The sequence below is a fragment of the Trachypithecus francoisi genome, unplaced genomic scaffold (genome assembly GCF_009764315.1).
Source record: "Trachypithecus francoisi isolate TF-2019V2 unplaced genomic scaffold, Tfra_2.0 Lachesis_group14, whole genome shotgun sequence".
Taxonomy (NCBI): domain Eukaryota; kingdom Metazoa; phylum Chordata; class Mammalia; order Primates; family Cercopithecidae; genus Trachypithecus; species Trachypithecus francoisi.
Genome location: NW_022681459.1, coordinates 13,579,795 through 13,597,842, shown reverse-complemented (window position 1 = coordinate 13,597,842; position 18,048 = coordinate 13,579,795).

The window sequence follows — 18,048 nt, the reverse complement described above, 5'->3', positions numbered from 1 at the left end:
CTTTTGAGGTTTTGAGACTTGGACTGATCCATCACCGGCTTCCTTGCTCCTCAGCTTGCAGATGACCTATCATAGGACTTTACCTTGGGATCATGTGGGTCAATTCTCCCTAATAAACTCCCTTTCTTATATACATTTATCCTATTAGTTCTGTTTCTTTTTTTTTTTTTTTTTTTTTTTTTTTTTGAGACGGAGTCTCGCTCTGTCGCCCAGGCTAGAGTGCAGTGGCCGGATCTCAGCTCACTGCAAGCTCCACCTCCCGGGTTCACGCCATTCTCCTGCCTCAGCCTCCCGAGTAGCTGGGACTACAGGCGCCGCCACCTCGCCCGGCTAGTTTTTGTATTTTTTAGTAGAGACGGGGTTTCACCGTGTTAGCCAGGATGGTCTCGATCTCCTGACCTTGTGATCCGCCCGTCTCGGCCTCCCAAAGTGCTGGGATTACAGGCTTGAGCCACCGCACCCGGCCTAGTTCTGTTTCTTTAGAGAACCCTGACTAATACTGATTTCTTCTCCCCCTCATCTGCCACTCCAGACACAGCTGAATGTCTCCCGTGGGAGCTCAGCATGGGTGCATCTGTAGACAGCCTTTCTGGAACAGTTCAGGATGCATCCCCACAGTAGGAGTGCCCTCCAGATTCAGGCTTGGCTTGCACAAGAAGTAGAGTCACAATCCCTCTTTACATGAAGCAGATAAAGAGGTGCTTGTCTGATAATGAGGAGGTGGAACATGGGGTCAAGAGTGTGACTGGGATCAATTTCCTGAAGGGAGGTATGGTGGCTTTCTCCCTTCCTTCTGAAAAGACTCCAGTGCATTTCACTGAGAGATTCCCCAGCTGGGACCCCACTGGGGTGTTGAACTTACCCACCTGCTTTATCCTTGGCCAGTTTTTACTCATGGGCACCTCCTAATGGCCCAAAGGTTGAACTGTTCAACCCAGTGAGTAAAATAGTGGGGAACACATTTATAAAAGTGCACACCACTGGGAAACAAGATGAGCTTCCTGAGACCTCTGCCATTTCAGCCCCACAGGAGACAGTGAATCTGCTCACACATCCAGCACACCATTACTAAATCCTCATCAGAGAAATTCATCACACAAAGATTTTCTACAACCAAAAACTCACACAAAGTCTTCACCACTGAAAACACCCACAGCCAAAGGTAGGTGGTAGATGACAGTAACTTATAAATGTTAAAGTCACATCCTCAAGGGGGAAAAGAAATTAAAAACCCAGTCAAATAAAAAGTAAATTCAAAAATAATTAGAAAAAAAGTACTTAAATGAGAAGGAACCAGAAAAATGATTCTGGCAATATGAAAAAATAGGGATCTATATCAGCCCCAAAGATCACGTTAACTCTCCAACAGTGGAGCCAAACCAAGATGATATCGTTGAAATATGAGATACAGAATTCAAAAGGTTGATTATTAAGTTATTCAAGGAAATACAAGAGAACGGTGAAAAACAACATAAACACATTTAAAAATACAATTCAGGATATGAAAGAAAAAGTTTCTAAAGAGATATTTCAGGAAAAACCAATTATAATTTCTGGAAATGAAAGATACATTTAGGGAACTATGAAATGCAGTGGAAAATTTTAGCAATAGACTACACCAAGTAGAAGAAAAGATATCAGAACTCAAAGGAAAGATTTTTCAACTAACATAATCAGACAAAAATAAGGAGAAAAGAATCAGAAGTGAAAATGTCTCCAAGAAATATAGGATTATGTAACATAGCCAAACCTAAGAAACACTGGTTTCCTGAAAGAGAATAAAAAGCAAAATGTTTGGAAATCCTATTTGAAAGAATAATTGAGGGAAACTTCCCCCACCTTGCTAGAGATTTAGCCATCCAAATACAAGAAGCTCAAAGAACTACTGGGACATTCATGGCAAGAAGGACACCGCCAAGGCATATATTCATCAGATTGTCTAAATTCAACATGAAGGAAAGAATTCTAAGAGCAGTGAGACAAAACCATCAGGTAACTTATAAAGGAAAATGTATCAGACTAACAGCAGATTTCTTTGTAAAAACCTTACAAGCAAAAAGGGATTGGGGTCCTATCTTTAGTCTCCATAAACAGAATAACTATCAGCTTAGAATTTTGTACCCAGCAAAACTAAGTTTCACAATAGATACTGGGGCCTACTTGAGGGTAGATGGTAGAGAGGGAGGATTGAAAAACTGCCTCTTGGGTACTATGCTTATTACCTGGGTGATGAAATAATATGTACACCAAACCTCCACAACATGCAATTATCTATAGAAAAAGCCTGCATATGTACACTTGAAACTAAAATAGAAGTTTAAAAAATGTTAAAAACTAACTTTCATAAGTAAAGGAGAAATAGACTTTCTCAGACTAGCAAGTGATGTGGAAATTTGTCAATAGTAAATCAGCCCAACAAGAAATGCTAAAATCAGTTCTATGTCTTAAAACAAAAGGTTGATGCTCACCAGAATAGAAACTCCTGAAAGCATAAAACTCACAGGACTTATAAAACAATAACACAAAAAAGAAAACAAAATTACTAAGTAATAATCAATGTGATGACTGGAACAGTATGTCACATCTCAATATTAGTGTTGAAAGTATATGGTCTAAATGCTCTGCTTAAAAGATACAAATTGGCAGAATGGATAGAAATGATTACAAACCAAATGTCTGCTGTCTTCAGGAGACACACCTAACATGTAAGGATTCTTATAGACTCAAGTTAATAGATTGGGAAAAGGTATTTCCCACAAATGGAAATTAAAAATGAGCAGGAGTAGCTATTCTTATATCATATAAAACAAACATTAAAGCAACAACAGTTAAAAGAAGACAAAGAAAGTTATAACGATAAAAGGATCAATTCAACAAGGAGATATAACAATCCTAAATATATATGCACCTTACTTTACTCTGGAGCTCCCAGATTCATAATATTATTACTGCTAGACCTGAGAAAAGAGATAGACAGCAACACAATAATAGTGGGGTACTTCAACACTCCATTGACAGCACTAGACAGATCATCAATACAGAAACTTAACAAAGAAACACAGGACTTAAACTGAACTCTAGAACAAGTAAAGGTAAGAGTCATTTACAGAGCATTCTATCCAAGAACTGCGGAATATACATCCTTCTCATTAGCACACGGAACTTTCTCCAAGATAGACCATATAGTGGCCCATAAAAAAGTCTCAATACATCTTGAAAATCAAAATCATAGCAAGTATCTTCTTATACTCCAGCAGAATAAAATTAGAAATCAATTCAAAAAGTAACGCACAAAACTATACAAATACATGGAATTGAAAAAATCCATTCTTGAATGATTGTTAGGTTAACAATGAAATTAATATGGGAATGTAAATAATTTTCAAAATGAATGACAAGTGACACGTTATCAAAATCTTTGGAATAAAGCAAAAGAAATGAGGAAAATTTGTAGCATAAATGCCTGCGTCAAACAGTCTAAAAGATCACAAATTAACAACATAATGTCACACCACAAGGAAATAGAGAAACAAGAATAAACCAAACCCAAAGCTGGCAGAAGAAAATATATAACAAAGATCAGAGCAAACCAAATAAAACTGAAACAAAAAAAATACAAAAGATTATAGAAACAAAAAGTTTGTTCTCTAAAAAAATAAAGTTAATATATTAAAGTTTGTTCTCTAAAAAAATAAACTTAATAGACCACTAGCTAGATTAACCAAGAAAATAAAGCAAAGATTCAAATAAGCTCAATTAGATATGAAAATGGAGGCATTATAACTACACCACAGAAATAAAAAGGTCATTTGAGTCTATCATGAATACCTCTATGCACAAATACTAGAAAACCTAGAGGAAATGAATAAATTACTGAAAATGTATAACCCCTCTAGCTTGAATCAGAAATAAATTGAAATCCTGAACAGACCAATAACAAGCAGTGAGATTGAATCAATCGAAAAACTGCCAACAACAACAAAAATAAGCTTGGCTGGGCACAGTGGTTCACGCTTGTAATTCCAGCACTTTGGGAAACTGAGGTGGGTGGATTACCTGAGGTCAGGAGTTCGAGACCAGCCTGACCAACACATTGAAACCCCGTCTCTACTAAAAATACAAAAATTAGCCAGGCATGGTGGCGTGCGCCTGTAGTCCCAGCTACTCGGAAGGCTGAGACAAGAGAATTGCTTGAACCCAGGAGGCGGAGGTCGCAGTGAGCCGAGATCATGCCACTGCACTCCAGCTTGGGTGACTGAGTGAGATTCCATTAAAAAAAAAAAAAATCCCAGGGCAAGATGGATTCACAATCGAATTCTACAAGACAGTCAAAGAAGAATTAGTGCCAATTTTACTGAAAATATTCAAAATATTGAGAAAGAAAGAATCCTCCCTAACTTATTCTATGAAGTCAATATTGCCCTGATACAAAAGCCAGGACATAATAAAAAAAAAAAGGGAAAACTGCAAACCAATGTACTTGATGAATATAGATGCAAAAATTCTCAATAAAATACTAGCAAACCAAATCCAAAAGCACATCCTAACAAATAATCATCATGATCAAGTGGATTTCATTCCAGGGATGTAGAGGTGGGTCAGTGTACACAAATCAATAAATGTAATTCATCACATAAACAGAACTAAAACAAAAACAACATGATAATTTCAATAGAGGCAGAAAAACCATTACTTAAAATCCAGCATCCCATTTCAATAAAACCCTCAAAACCTAGGCATACAAGTAACATACCTCAAAATAATAAAAGCTATGTATGACAAACCCACAGACAACATCATACTACATTGGGAAAATTGAAAGCATTCCCCCTAAGAACGGAACCAAGACAAGAATGCTCACTTTCACCACTTCTAATCAACATTGTACTGGAAGTCCTAGCCAGAACAAATAGACAAGAGAAAGAAATAAAATGAATCCGAATTGGAAAAGAGGAAGTCAGACTGTCTCTGTTTATTGATAATATTGTCTCATATCTAGAAAACTCTAAAAATACCTCTAGAAGACTGCTAGATCTGAATAACAAATTCAGAAATGTCTTATGTTACAAAATCAATGTACCCAAATCAGTAGCACTGCTATATACTGGCAAGACCAAGCAGAGAATTAAATCAAGAACTCAATCCCCTTCGCAATAGCTAATAAAATAAAATAAAATACCTAGGAATACACTTAACTGAGGAGGTGAAAGATCGCTACAAGGAGAACTACAAAATACTGCTGAAAGTAATCATAGGTGACACAAACAAATGGAAATACCTTCCATGCTCATAAATTAGAAATATCGATGTCATGAAAATGACAGTACTTCTCAAAGCAATCTACAGATCTAATGTAGAATTAGAAAAAACAATCCTAAAATTCACAAGGAACCAAATTAAGAGCCCAAATAGTCAAGGCAATCTGAAGCAAAAGGAACAAATCCAGAGGCATTACATTACCTGACTGCAAATTATACAAGGCTGTCGTAACCAAAATAGCATGGTATTGGTGTAAAAGTGGATACATAGACCAGTGGAACAGAATAGAGGACCCAGAAATTAAGCCAAATACTTACAACGAACTAATTTTTGACAAGGCATACAAAAACATAAATTGGGAAAAAGACACCCTATTCAATAAATGGTGTTAGGAAAATTGGATGGCCACGTGTAGACAATTAAAGCTGAATCTCTATCTATCTTTCACCATACACAAAAATTCACTCAAGATGGATTAAAGATTTTAACCTAAGTCCTGAAACCATAAAAATTATAGAAGATAACCTAGGAAAAATTCCTTTGAACATTGACCTAGGTAAAGAATTCATGACTATGGCCCAATAACAAATGCAACAAAAACAAAAAGAAATGAGTGAGACCTAACTAAATCAAAAAGCTTCTGCACAGCAAAAGAAATAATCATCAGAGTAAACAGACAACCTGTAGAATGGGAGAGAATATCTGCAATTATGCATCCAACAAAGGACTAACATCCGGAATCTATATGAAATTCAAACAAATCAGCAAGAAAAAAACAAATAATCCCATTTAAAAATGGGCAAATAACATGAATGTACATTTCTCAATAGAAAAAATACAAATGGCCAACAAAGGTATGAAAAAAATCACTAATCATTAGGAAAATGCAAATTAAAACCACAATGAGGCTCCACCTTACCCTAGCTAGAACGGCCATTACTAAAAAGTCAAAAGCAATTGATTTTGGCATAGATGTGGTGAAAAAGGAATTCTTTTTTTTTTTTTTTTTCTTTTTTTTTGAGATGGAGTCTCACTCTGTCACCCAGGCTGGAGTGCAGTGGCGACATCTCGGCTCACTGCAAGCGCTGCCTCCCAGGTTCATGCCATTCTCCTGCCTCAGCCTCCCCAGTAGCTGGGACACCAGGCACCTGCCACCATGCCCGGCTAATTTTTTGTATTTTAATAGAGGCGAGGTTTCACCGTGTTAACCAGGATAGCCTCGATCTCCTGACCTAGTGATCAGTCCGCCTCGGTCTCCCAAAGTGCTGGGATTACAGGCGTGAGCCACTGTGCCCAGCTGTGAAAAGGAATTCTTATACAAGTAAATTGTATATTAGTAAATTGTAAATTAGTACAACCTCTATAGAAAACAGTATGGAGATTTCTCAGAGAACGAAAAGTAGATCTAATATTTGATCCAGCACTCCCAGTGCTGGGTATCTACCCAAAGGAAAAGAAGTCACTATATCCAAAAGACACCTGTATGTGTATGCTTATCAGCACAACTCACAATTTCTAAGATATGGGAATATCCTAAGTGCCTATTAAGCAATGAGTGGATAAAGAAAACGTGTTACACATATATACCAAGGAAAGCTACTCAGCCATAAAAAAAAGAATGAAATAATGTCTTTTGCAGCAACCTGGATGGAACTTGAGGCCATTATTCTAAATAAAGTAACTTGGGAATCGAAAACCAAATACAGCATGTTCTCACTTACAAGTGGAAGCTGAGCTATAGATACACAAAGGCATTCAGAGTGGTGTAATGGACTATGGAGACTCAGAAGTGGGGAGGACTAGAGGAAGGTGAGGGATGAAAAGCTACCTGTTGGGTACAATGTACACTACTCATGTGACAGGTGCACTAAAATTCCTAGACTTCAACACTATTCGATTTATCCATGTAACCAAAAACCACTAATACCCCTAAAGCTATTGAAATGAAATTTTAAAAATATATATATTCTCTATTGTCTCTCTAAAAATAAATAAATAAATAAAAAGTAAGAATGAAAAAAAATTAAAAAGAAAAGACCAAAAGACAAAAACAAAAAAACACCTAAACCTCTGAGGGAACATGTGAATAAACTAGAAGATAGCGAAGGAAGAATATTTCATTAAAATTCTTACTATTGGATCGAATGATTACAAGCAAGTAGGACACTGAGCATGAATATTGTTGTATAGTCTGTTTTCAAAGATACCATCTGAGACTGGGTAATTCATAAAGAAAGGAGGTTTAATTGGCTCACAGATCTGCATGGCTGGGGAGGCCTCAGAAAACTTACAATCATGGCATAAGGGAAAGCAAGGCACGTCTTACATGGTGGCGAGAGAGAGAGAGACTGGGCCAAGAGACAAACTGTCAAACACCTGTAAAGCATCAGATCTTGTGAGAATCCACTCACTATCATGAGAACCCCCATGATCCACTCACCTCCCACCAGGTCCCTCCTTCAGCACATGAGGATTACAATTCAAGATGATATCTGAGTGGGGACACAGAGCCAAACCATATCAAATATGAAATGTATAACAAAGGTAGCAGATGTTCCATTCATTGGAATCCATATATTGGTTTTGCTGTTTGTTCCATGTTTTGAAAGAATCACAAATACAAGATGGTATTAATGAAAACCAGACATATTTAAAAGCGCATGCAAACATGAGCTTAACTCAGGTTTCTAAGGGTAATGCAGTGCCCATCTCCCAGGCATCTGAAGTGGTGCTGCCAATATACATTATAGCATATAGGTGAATTTTATAAAAGTAGGTCCTGAAAAAACAAGACCTATTTTAACGTCAGCTCTGGACTATGAGACTGAAAAGGGCCCACGGGAGACCATATTAAAACTTTTGTGGGCCCTAGGCACCTTGTCTTTGTGATCTCCTTCCTCCATAACAAAATACCAGAAATGATACTTTATGAATGTGCTGGTTATGTAGATGAATATAATATGGGCTAGATTCATTATACATTAAACATTTTACCTATATACACATATATGTTATATTATATATGTGTATGTGCATATACCTATTATATTTATATTTCTCATATAATTTGGAAAGAAATTAAATATTTCTTGGGTCCCTGAAAGTATCACGGGCCCTAGACACTTGTGTCTACTGCACCTATTGACCTATTGGTTGAGCCAACCCTGACCAAGAAATAGCAGTGATCAGAAAAGAAATCACAGTGAAGGTAGACTCAAAGTCCCTGGTGAAAAATCCTGCAGCTCAGGGAGAACAGAAGAAAGATTATTTTTAAGAGAGAACAGGAAGTAAACTATAATGAGCAGATAAGCCATCCCAGGAGGGGAGGGGGGAAAAAAGCCCTGACTTAGAGCTTTTGCCAATTTCTGTGGTGTAAATGTTCTCCCTATAGCCAATTTTAAGCTACCAGTTGTCTAACAACTGGATTTTTAAATTCTTGGATATATCACAATCAGCTTTTGCTAGCCTACATGAATATACCACAGGAAGAGGATTGTTGTCACTCTTTAGAATATTTTGCATCTTTTGAGCAAAAGCACCAAAGTACTCTAAAAATGGCATGAGCAGACTTCAGAACCAGTCTTACGCCCAACATGACCACATGAAGGCCCCCAGCTTTCTTCTATTGCTAATCATAGCCGAAAAATACTCCATAATTAAAAATTATAAATGCAAATTGAAGTTTAACCTAGTCTCTCATTATCAGTTAGTTTCCGTACGAATGCAAACATAATATCACACTCTCCATTTTAACAGAAAAGGAGTAGCATATTAGAACCAAGAAACGTGCAGGCCTTGTTCTTAAAAGATATATAGAGAAAAGGTGTCTGGGAGGGTCCTGAAGACAAACCTTGTCAGCTTTCGATTTGCCTTGAGAGTTGCCTGTCCTCATTTTGCGTGCTGGCTGAAAGAATCCAGGACCCAGCCACTTTATGGTGACATTAGCAGCCTTCTTTACAATTGTAGATTGAGTAACTCCTTGCTTGTGTCTACATTCTTTTATGCCAGTATTACCCTAAATAAGTAAACTCCCCTTCTCCCAGTGAAAAACATTTCCAGATGGTCTCTAAAGTACAGTAATGGTGGAAGATTCAGCAAATAATAATGTCCTTGAGAAGAAGAGCTGACCCTTGTTTTCTTTAGTCCTTTATAGAAACCATACTATGGTATGTCAAAGTCCCTTGAAAAAGAATTATTGAAAAAAAACTGACTTTGAATTCAATCAAAGGGACAAGTGATCTGATTCACCTTCTTATTATCTGAGACATCATTGAGTACATGAATGTATGCACACACAAAGTATGAGTTTCTTGGGGCTCTGTATAACAAATTGCTACCAACTTAGTGGCTTAAGACAGCACAAATTTATTTTCTTATAGCTCTGGAGGCCGGAAGTTCACAATCAGTCTACCTGGATGAAGGTCAAGGCGCAGTCAGGGCTGGTTCCTCTTGCAGGTTCTAGGGGAGAAGCTATTCCTCTGTCTTGTTCAGTTTCTAGCGGCTGCCTGCATTCCTTGGCTCATGACCCCTTCTTAACATCACTTCAACCTCTTGCTTCCATGGTCCTGTCTACTGCAGACTCTAATTCTCCCTCTTATAAAGACCCTTGTGATTACACTGGGCCCACTGGAATAATTCAAAACAATATTCCCATCTCAAGATCTGTAACTTAATCACATCTGCAAAATCCCTATTGCCATAAGGTAACTTACACAGGGATACAGGGTCTAAGAGCTGAATATGCATGTGGGGCATAAGTCATCCTGCACACACACACACACACACACACACACAAGCAAACATTAACAAAAAATTTTTCTTTATCTTTCATGTTACAAAACTAACTATTAAAATTACAACAGAAACCAAGTAACTTCCAAGTTTTCACAATTAAAAAATAAACGCCATGGGCATTAATAGATTGCTTTAGCTTCTAATAACAATGAAACATTTATCTAAAATATCTATAATAAGGGCCTCAGAAGATTTCATGAATATTATCTTAATTTTATTCTTGCAACAGCTAAACAGAAGTGCAGTTCTCAGGTATTTTGTGATAAATACATTAGAAAGCATAAGCTTTTGAAATAAAGGAGGTGACTTATTAAAATGTTCTAAGAATATCTGATTTACAGATAACTTTTTTTTTTTTTGAGATGGAGTCTTGCTCTGTCGTGCAGGCTGGAGTGCAATGCTGTGATCTTGGCTAAATGCAACCTTCGCCTCCCAGATTTAAGCGATTCTCCTGCCTTAGCCTGCTGAGTAGCTGGGATTACAGCCACACACCACCATGCCCAGCTAATTTTTGTACTTTTAGTAGAGACAGGGTTTCACCATGTTGGCCGGGCTGGTCTCGAACTCCTGACCTCAGGTGATCCACCCGCCTCAGCCTCCCAAAATGCTGGAATTACAGGTGTGAAACACCACGCCTGGCCTACAGATAACTTTTGATGTGGAGAAAATGAATAACTATCTGATGCTCAACTCATGGTTTAATTGCAAATACCCAGATTAAGTAAACAATTGTGATTGCCTCCTAACTTTTTTAAAAAATTGCATAATATAAATCATATACGCTATTTTTGTGTTTAGCTTCTCATTACAAGTCATGTTTCTGTCTTATTATTTCTTAAAGTCCCACTAAGATCCTAACAGAGTGTAACAGAAATGCATGTTACATGTAGTTGAGCACTTAAATTCAGTATCAGTTACACATTTGAAAGAAAATTAACATCTATTAGTTCACATAAAAATGAGCATCTTTCCACCAAAACTTTAGACACTTCTTATACTGTAAATCCCTGCAATCAAGCGATCTTCTCTCATTCCTCTTGATGTCTTCCTACAATATTCCTGCCAATACTTACAACATTAGATCAATTCTGCTGGTAACTTCAGAATCTAGAAAGGTCAACTTTAATTCTTTACATGCTTCTTCCAAATCTGCTTCTTTTCCTTTAGCATTTTTATGGTGTCTCCTAACCAACTGTTAACCGATAACTGAGATGGTCTTTCTTTTATTTTTACTTCTAATTCTTACCTATCCATCTGAAATGAACCTGTTCAAAGAGTCTTCCCTGAAATAGCATCTCCCTTTACACCCTAGAAAGATCCACAGCTTCTACCAGAATTATCAGAGAGTATGTGTGTGTGCATGTGTCTATGTGCATGTGTATACGTGTGTATATGTGCAAATTATCTTTCCAGTTTGGAAGACTGATGGTTGCATATAGGCATATATTTTCATAGGCTCTCATTTCCTGAGGCTTTACCATTTGCTTTAGAGATTAGGGAATGCCCATTCTAAAAATAGCCAAGTTCTTGGTGCGTAAGGGTTGTTTTTATCTGCCAGCCACCATTGCCCAGGCTGCAGTTCAGGCTTTCTCTTCCTCCTGTCCTCCCACTCCTCATGCCTTTGCCAGCGTGCCAGAGCTCCGTGGGTGGCCTGCTGTCATCACTCTGCACCTGTCCCAATTAGCAGGCCTGAGACACCGCCAAGGCAGCTTGAGTGCTGTGGACTAGTGCGTTGTGTGACCTCATGGCTGGCAAGGCCACAGCTCAATGGTATGTGGTGTCTAGACGCCATTTGTCGGGTTTGCCCGGTGGGTGAAAGCTGTGTGTGGTGTTGCAGGTTTCCCACAGCTGTGTTCACAGGCTGAAAAAGACTCACCAGAGCCTGGACAGCTGGGACCAGGTCATCCATCTCGGTACCCTCAGAGTTCACCACGGGCCTGACACATGATAGGCGTTCATAGATCTTTGTTGAAATAACAGTGCTTTAGGGCAATATTGATTTTCTACTGTTCCCACAAAATCTGGGAGAGTGTTGAGAGGAAGAACATGAATGCTGGAGGCAGAAGGACCCTGGGTTCAAATTCTGACTTTGCCACCTTCTGGTTGTATGACATTAGGCAAGTGTGACAATGACCCCAGGTCTCAGTTTTCTTATATTATATGGGGACACTAGTAGCCCTATCTTATAGAGTTGTGGTTACTAGAATAGCTTATTCTTGAATAGCTCTTAACACATCACCAGGCACGCGGCTAAGGCACTAGAAATGCTGCACTTTTCATAATCATCACATTTCATCTGCAATTTCCCATCAGCCTCCCCACTGTCATTGCTTTCTCAATCTGATGTTCTACACATGTGACATAATCTTAAACACCATTTTTTTCTTGTTTTGAGAGACAGTCTTGCCCTATTGCCCAGGCTGGAGTACAGTGGCGCAATCTCAGCTCACTGCAACCTATGCCTCCTGGGTTCAAGCAATTCTCCTGCCTCAGCCTCCTGAGTAGCTGGGATTACAGATGCCTGCCACACCTGGCTAATTTTGTGTGTGTGTGTGTGTGTGTGTGTGTGTGTGTGTATTTTTAGTTGAGACAGGGTTTCACCATGTTGGTCAGGCTGGTCTCGAACTCCTGACCTTGTGATCTGCCCACCTCAGCCTCCCAAAGTGCTGGGATCACAGGCGTGAGCCACCGCGCCCGAACTAAACACCACTTTTAAAATATTACTAGTAAATGAATTCAGCAAAACTATTTCTTTCTCTTTCTGTGTTAAAGGTTTTAAACTGGCTGTTAGGAATGTGTTTCCTGAGATGGGGCATTACGGTCTTCATCCTTTTTGCAAAGACAGGGGAAGGGACTACAAGGCCTGGGACTTCCTTCTGAATCTTCTACTTTCAAAGAAAGGACAACAAAATACACAAATGTTAATAAACCACATACCTTTCTCTTTAAATTCAGGAGGTTTAGTGTGACTCATTTTGCTGTCAGAAGCTATTTTACTGAAGGTAGAAAACAATAGAATGGCAATGGTGATATAATTTGCATACTTGTTCCCTCCCAAATCTCACGTTGAATTGTAATCCCCAGTGCTGGAGGTGGGGCCCCGTGGGAGGTGTTTGGATCATGGGTGTGGATTTCTCATGAATGGCTAAGCACCAGCCCCTTGGCGCTCTTGTCGAGATACTGAGTGAGTTCTTATGAAATCTGGTTGTTTAAAGGTGTGTGGAACCTCAACCCCCCTACTCTCTCACGCACTCCTGTTCTGGCCATGTGATGTGTCTGCTCCTGCTTTGCCTTCTGCCATGACTGTAAGAGTCCTGAGGCCTCCACAGAAGCCAAGTAGATGCCAGCACCATACTTCCTGTACTGCCTACAACACCATGGGCCAATTAAACCTCTTTTATAAATTATCCAGTCTCAGGTATTTTTTATAGCAATGCAACAATGGCCAATTGAAAACCAGAACAGATATCATTTCAGAAGCAATAAGTATTAGCTACAATGTAATGCGCCCTAAAATGTACCTGTGAAGTTCTGTGACAAAAAGAAAAATAAGCTTGTGGAAGTAGAAACAGATGTGAGGGTGGCATTTCTTTAGGATGAAAAGAAAGGAGAGAGCATCCATAGGGCCCATCTCAATGAAAGAACTCTGGTCGGCTGAGATGGCTCCAGGTTCTGCAGAAAGCTGATGAGAATGGAACTTTCCATGTTCCATAGCAAGTAACAGTGAGCTTTCCTTAGGTATTGATAGGATCCAGCCTCCTTCCTGCATACTGCAAGAGAAGTGGGAGTGGAGACTTGAGGCTTCTGAACATAGAACTAAATTAGTTTCACCCTCAGAGCTGTAATTTCCTATCCCCTTACCCCACCTACACACACACACACCACACACACACACACACACACATCCCACAGGCGCTCACACAGGCACCTGTCCATTTCATTTACTTCTGGACTATTTGTACAAGTATTAATTGTATCGCATTAATTCATTGTGTAGAATGACTTAGGAAACATTTCTTCACAAAAGGTAAAACCTTCAGGCTACTAACTTGGTGTTCATTTTGGTCACGTTTTACCAGATGGCACCAATGTCAATAGCTGAGTCTCTGGAGTACCCCAAAATATGGCTTCTGAAACCACCAAATCATGTCTTCGTGGTGAATCTATATACATATTATGGATAATTTCAACATCAGCAGCAGCAGTCTCTTCTGTCTTCCGAGGACAAAAGGAGAAGACAACTGCCATATCAACATCACTAAATAAAAAGTTAAAAAGTAAACTTCCTTATTCAACCACAAGGTGGAGCATTTAACCCAGAATCAGCTGCCACTAAATCTGTTCATAATATTTTATTTTTATGCGAGCATTTTTACTGTTTGGGGAAGGAATCTAAAGCTGAAATAAAAGAGAATATTGTGTCTTAAAAATCTTAATTTTAAATAAAACCCAGCAATCTATGCTTGAATACAATTTTCTAAAAAAAATGGCTGCATTTAAAAAGATCTTAATGGTCAAACTGTAAGCAATCCCAGATTATTTGATGAACCAACTGACAGATTTATGTAAGCCCACAGTTTCAAATGAATAGATTTGTGAAATGCAGGAGTTATAAATATTGTAAGAAACCTAGATTTTTGTTGTTGTTGTTGCATTCGAATTGCAACTCAAGAAACCTAATTCATGTGTCTCCTTGGACCTAAATTTTTACGATTACATTAATACAAACCAATTTTGATTATTATATTTGTTTGAAGACTATCTTTAAAGACAAGGTATAAAATGTCACACAAATGAGAAAACTCCTTCCAAATCAAAGGTCTTTAAAAAGAACGACTTTCACATAAGTTGATGACAGTTAAATGAAAACAAATTATAATGAATTTTGAATGTGCTTAAAACACAGGTTGCAATCGACCTGTTCTCTTAATAATCATTTATTAAGAAGTGATAGATTTAAGTAAGACTTGTTGCCTTATGCCATGAAAACTACACAAGGCTTTGATAAATGTGGTCAGCAGTAAGTTCCAGGAAGGATCTTACCAACTCAACGTACAGTTCATGCCTTTCCAGAAATACAGGGCAGGATGGGGATCGCAGAAGTCACATTTTGTGAGATGGAGCCAGCCACACTGGGTGCCTCCTGGAGATGTCTAAAATGAGTATCAACAGCATCTCAGAAGAGCAACAGGCATTCTCAAGGGACTTTTGTAGAAAGGGTTCAATTGGACATAGAAAAGTGGGGAGGGCAGGGAAAGTGGCAGGGCTGTCTTAGGTAGGGAGACGGTGGGTACATCACGAAGTGACTCGAAGCACAGGTATTGGTGCTTTCTTTTCTACTTACTCAACACTTCATCCAGGTGTCTTTGCTTTCACCTGCTTCTATAGGATCATGATTCTCTAGGAATTACGAGCCCATTCTAAGCCTGAACCCTGCCTTAGTCCACAGGAGGGCATCACTTCTGTTAGAAAGGAAAGGTGTAGGTTACTGAAAGCAAGAGGCACGCATAGATGAAGGAGAATTCCTGTAACTTCCCGGCACAGGGATACATGGCACCCCTTGGAGACTGGGGCGTCTGCAGGCTTTGCTGTGGTGCCACCTAGTGTTGGTAACTATCATTGCAGTTTTTCGATGGTACCGGTTCTGATACTGACCACAGGGCTGCTAGTCCCCGAACTGTCAAGCTCTCTTTCGTCTGGGCAATTTCTCTTGGGTCGGAGAAAGTGGAATGACCCAGCTTCCTGGGCAGGAGAGAGGACCACAGGCATATAACAGAAAGTGAGACAGGGTTTGTTGAAGAAAGGAGCAGATGTATTGCTTAGTTTTTCAAACCTTTTATCCTCTGCAAAGACTTTGTTGTAACAAACAGCCCACCTGATAACCAATTCCACCCCCACTCCCATTATCATAAGAACATGGGGAAGGGATGGGGACACTCAGGTCTTTAATCTACTTGATTTTTGTGACTTCCTTGGAGTTACTTGAGGCACCACCACAAGGGACTAAAGCCACACTGTCAGACCCCAGGTTATCCTGACAGCTGTGGTTGCTGGCTCCATGGCAGGGATTCTCCTTCAACCCCAAGAGAAAAGAGAAGCAAATAAGTAAAAAGAGGTTTCCCTTTTACATGTTTGACTTGCAGCCATCTCCATGTGTTTCCTAGACCTCCTGTAACAATGTATCACAAACTGGGTGGTTTAAAACAACAGAAATGTACTTTTGCACAGTTCTGAAGGCTAGAAGACAAAACTTAAGGCACTCACATGGGCAAGCTCCTTCTGAGTCTTTGGATAGAAATATGAGAGGCATTTGAACCAGAGTGACTCCATCTTGAATAGGGGCTGGGTAAAGTGAAGCTGAGACCTACTGGGCTGCATTTGCAGGAGGCTGGGCATTCGAAAGTCACAGGATGAGATAGGAGGTCAGCACAAGACACACGCCACAAAGACCTTGCTGATAAAAACAGTTTGCAGTAAAGAAGCCAACTAAAATCCATCAAAACCAAGAAGGCGACGAGAGCGACCTCTGGTCATCCTCACTGCTACACTCCCATCAATGCCATGACAGTTAACAAATGCCATGGCAACGTCAGGAAGATACCCTAACTGGTCTAAGGAGGGAAGGCATGAACAATCCACCCCTTGTTTAACATGTAATCAAGAAATAACCATAAAAATGGGCAACCAGCAGCCCTTGGGACTGTGCTGCCTATGGAATGGCCGTTCTTTATTCTTTCACTTTCTTAATAAACTTGTTTTCACTTTACTCTATGAACTTGCCATGAATTCTTTCTTGCAAGAGATCCAAGAACCCTCTTTTGGGGTCTGGATCCAGACTCCTTTACAGTCACAGAGTATTTTCTTGCCTGTTCCTAGCTTCTGAGGGGGGCCATCAATCCTGCCCAATCCTTGGCTTGCAGCTGCACGGCTTCAGTCTCTACATCTGTGCCCACCTGGTGCTCTCTCCTTGTGTGTTTGTCTTTATACAGTCTTCCCACTTCTTATAATGACATCAGTCGTATTGGATTAGAGCCCATCCTAATGACCTCATCTTAACTTGATTACATCTGCAAAGACCCTATTTCCAAGTAAGGTCACATTCTCAGGTACGTGGGATAGGTCTTCAACGTATCTTTTTGAGGGTCACAATTCAACCCCTGACCATTCTACCATTTTGGCTGAGAGGTGTCCAGTGCAAAATCAGATGTTTTTAGACAATTCTTTGTAGCATTTATATCCATTTTCAAAGCATTTTTTGCTCCAGCAAACTAATTTTGTTTTCTCTAGAGTTGAGGCACACAAGTCAATATAGTTATCTCACACTTGCCAACAAAGGATCCTACAAGACATCTATCAATTTTTGAAAAACTCTACATCAAGTTAGGGACAAAAGTGCTCTCTTTATCACACTCCCTTCCAAACAAAACAAAACAAAACAAAAACTTCAGAGCAACTCTATAAATCATAACAGAGAACAATGCTGTTCGCTGACAATTATTTCAAAAGTTACATCATGAATTTGGGCTTATCAAATACCGTGATACCTTGAACAATTCCACTAAAAGAGAGAACAGGGACATAGTGCTTACTTGATTTTTACCTCAACATTTTGTTTCAGTTTCTGATTATTATTTCTTAGTGCCAAAAATGTTGAGAATATTAAGGAGTTGGGACATTCCATATAGTTCCTAGGGGAAGGAGAATTGTTCCATTTAACATTTACATATGAAGTTATTTTAAAAATATCTTCAACCAAATGTAAGAACTCAACATTTGCACCAATATAGAAATTGTGTGGAGCTATCATCAAAATGAAAAAACAGATTTTTAATTTACCACCTTAGTCCTAAGTTGTGGTAAAATATCAACATAGTTTATGAAAAAAGCAATAGATGATTAATTCAAAATTGGAAGTGTCGCATGTGGATGGCCCAATTATCCACGTAGATGAAACAGTCGTAATTTTGTTTAATTTAGTCATCACTAAGGGAAGTT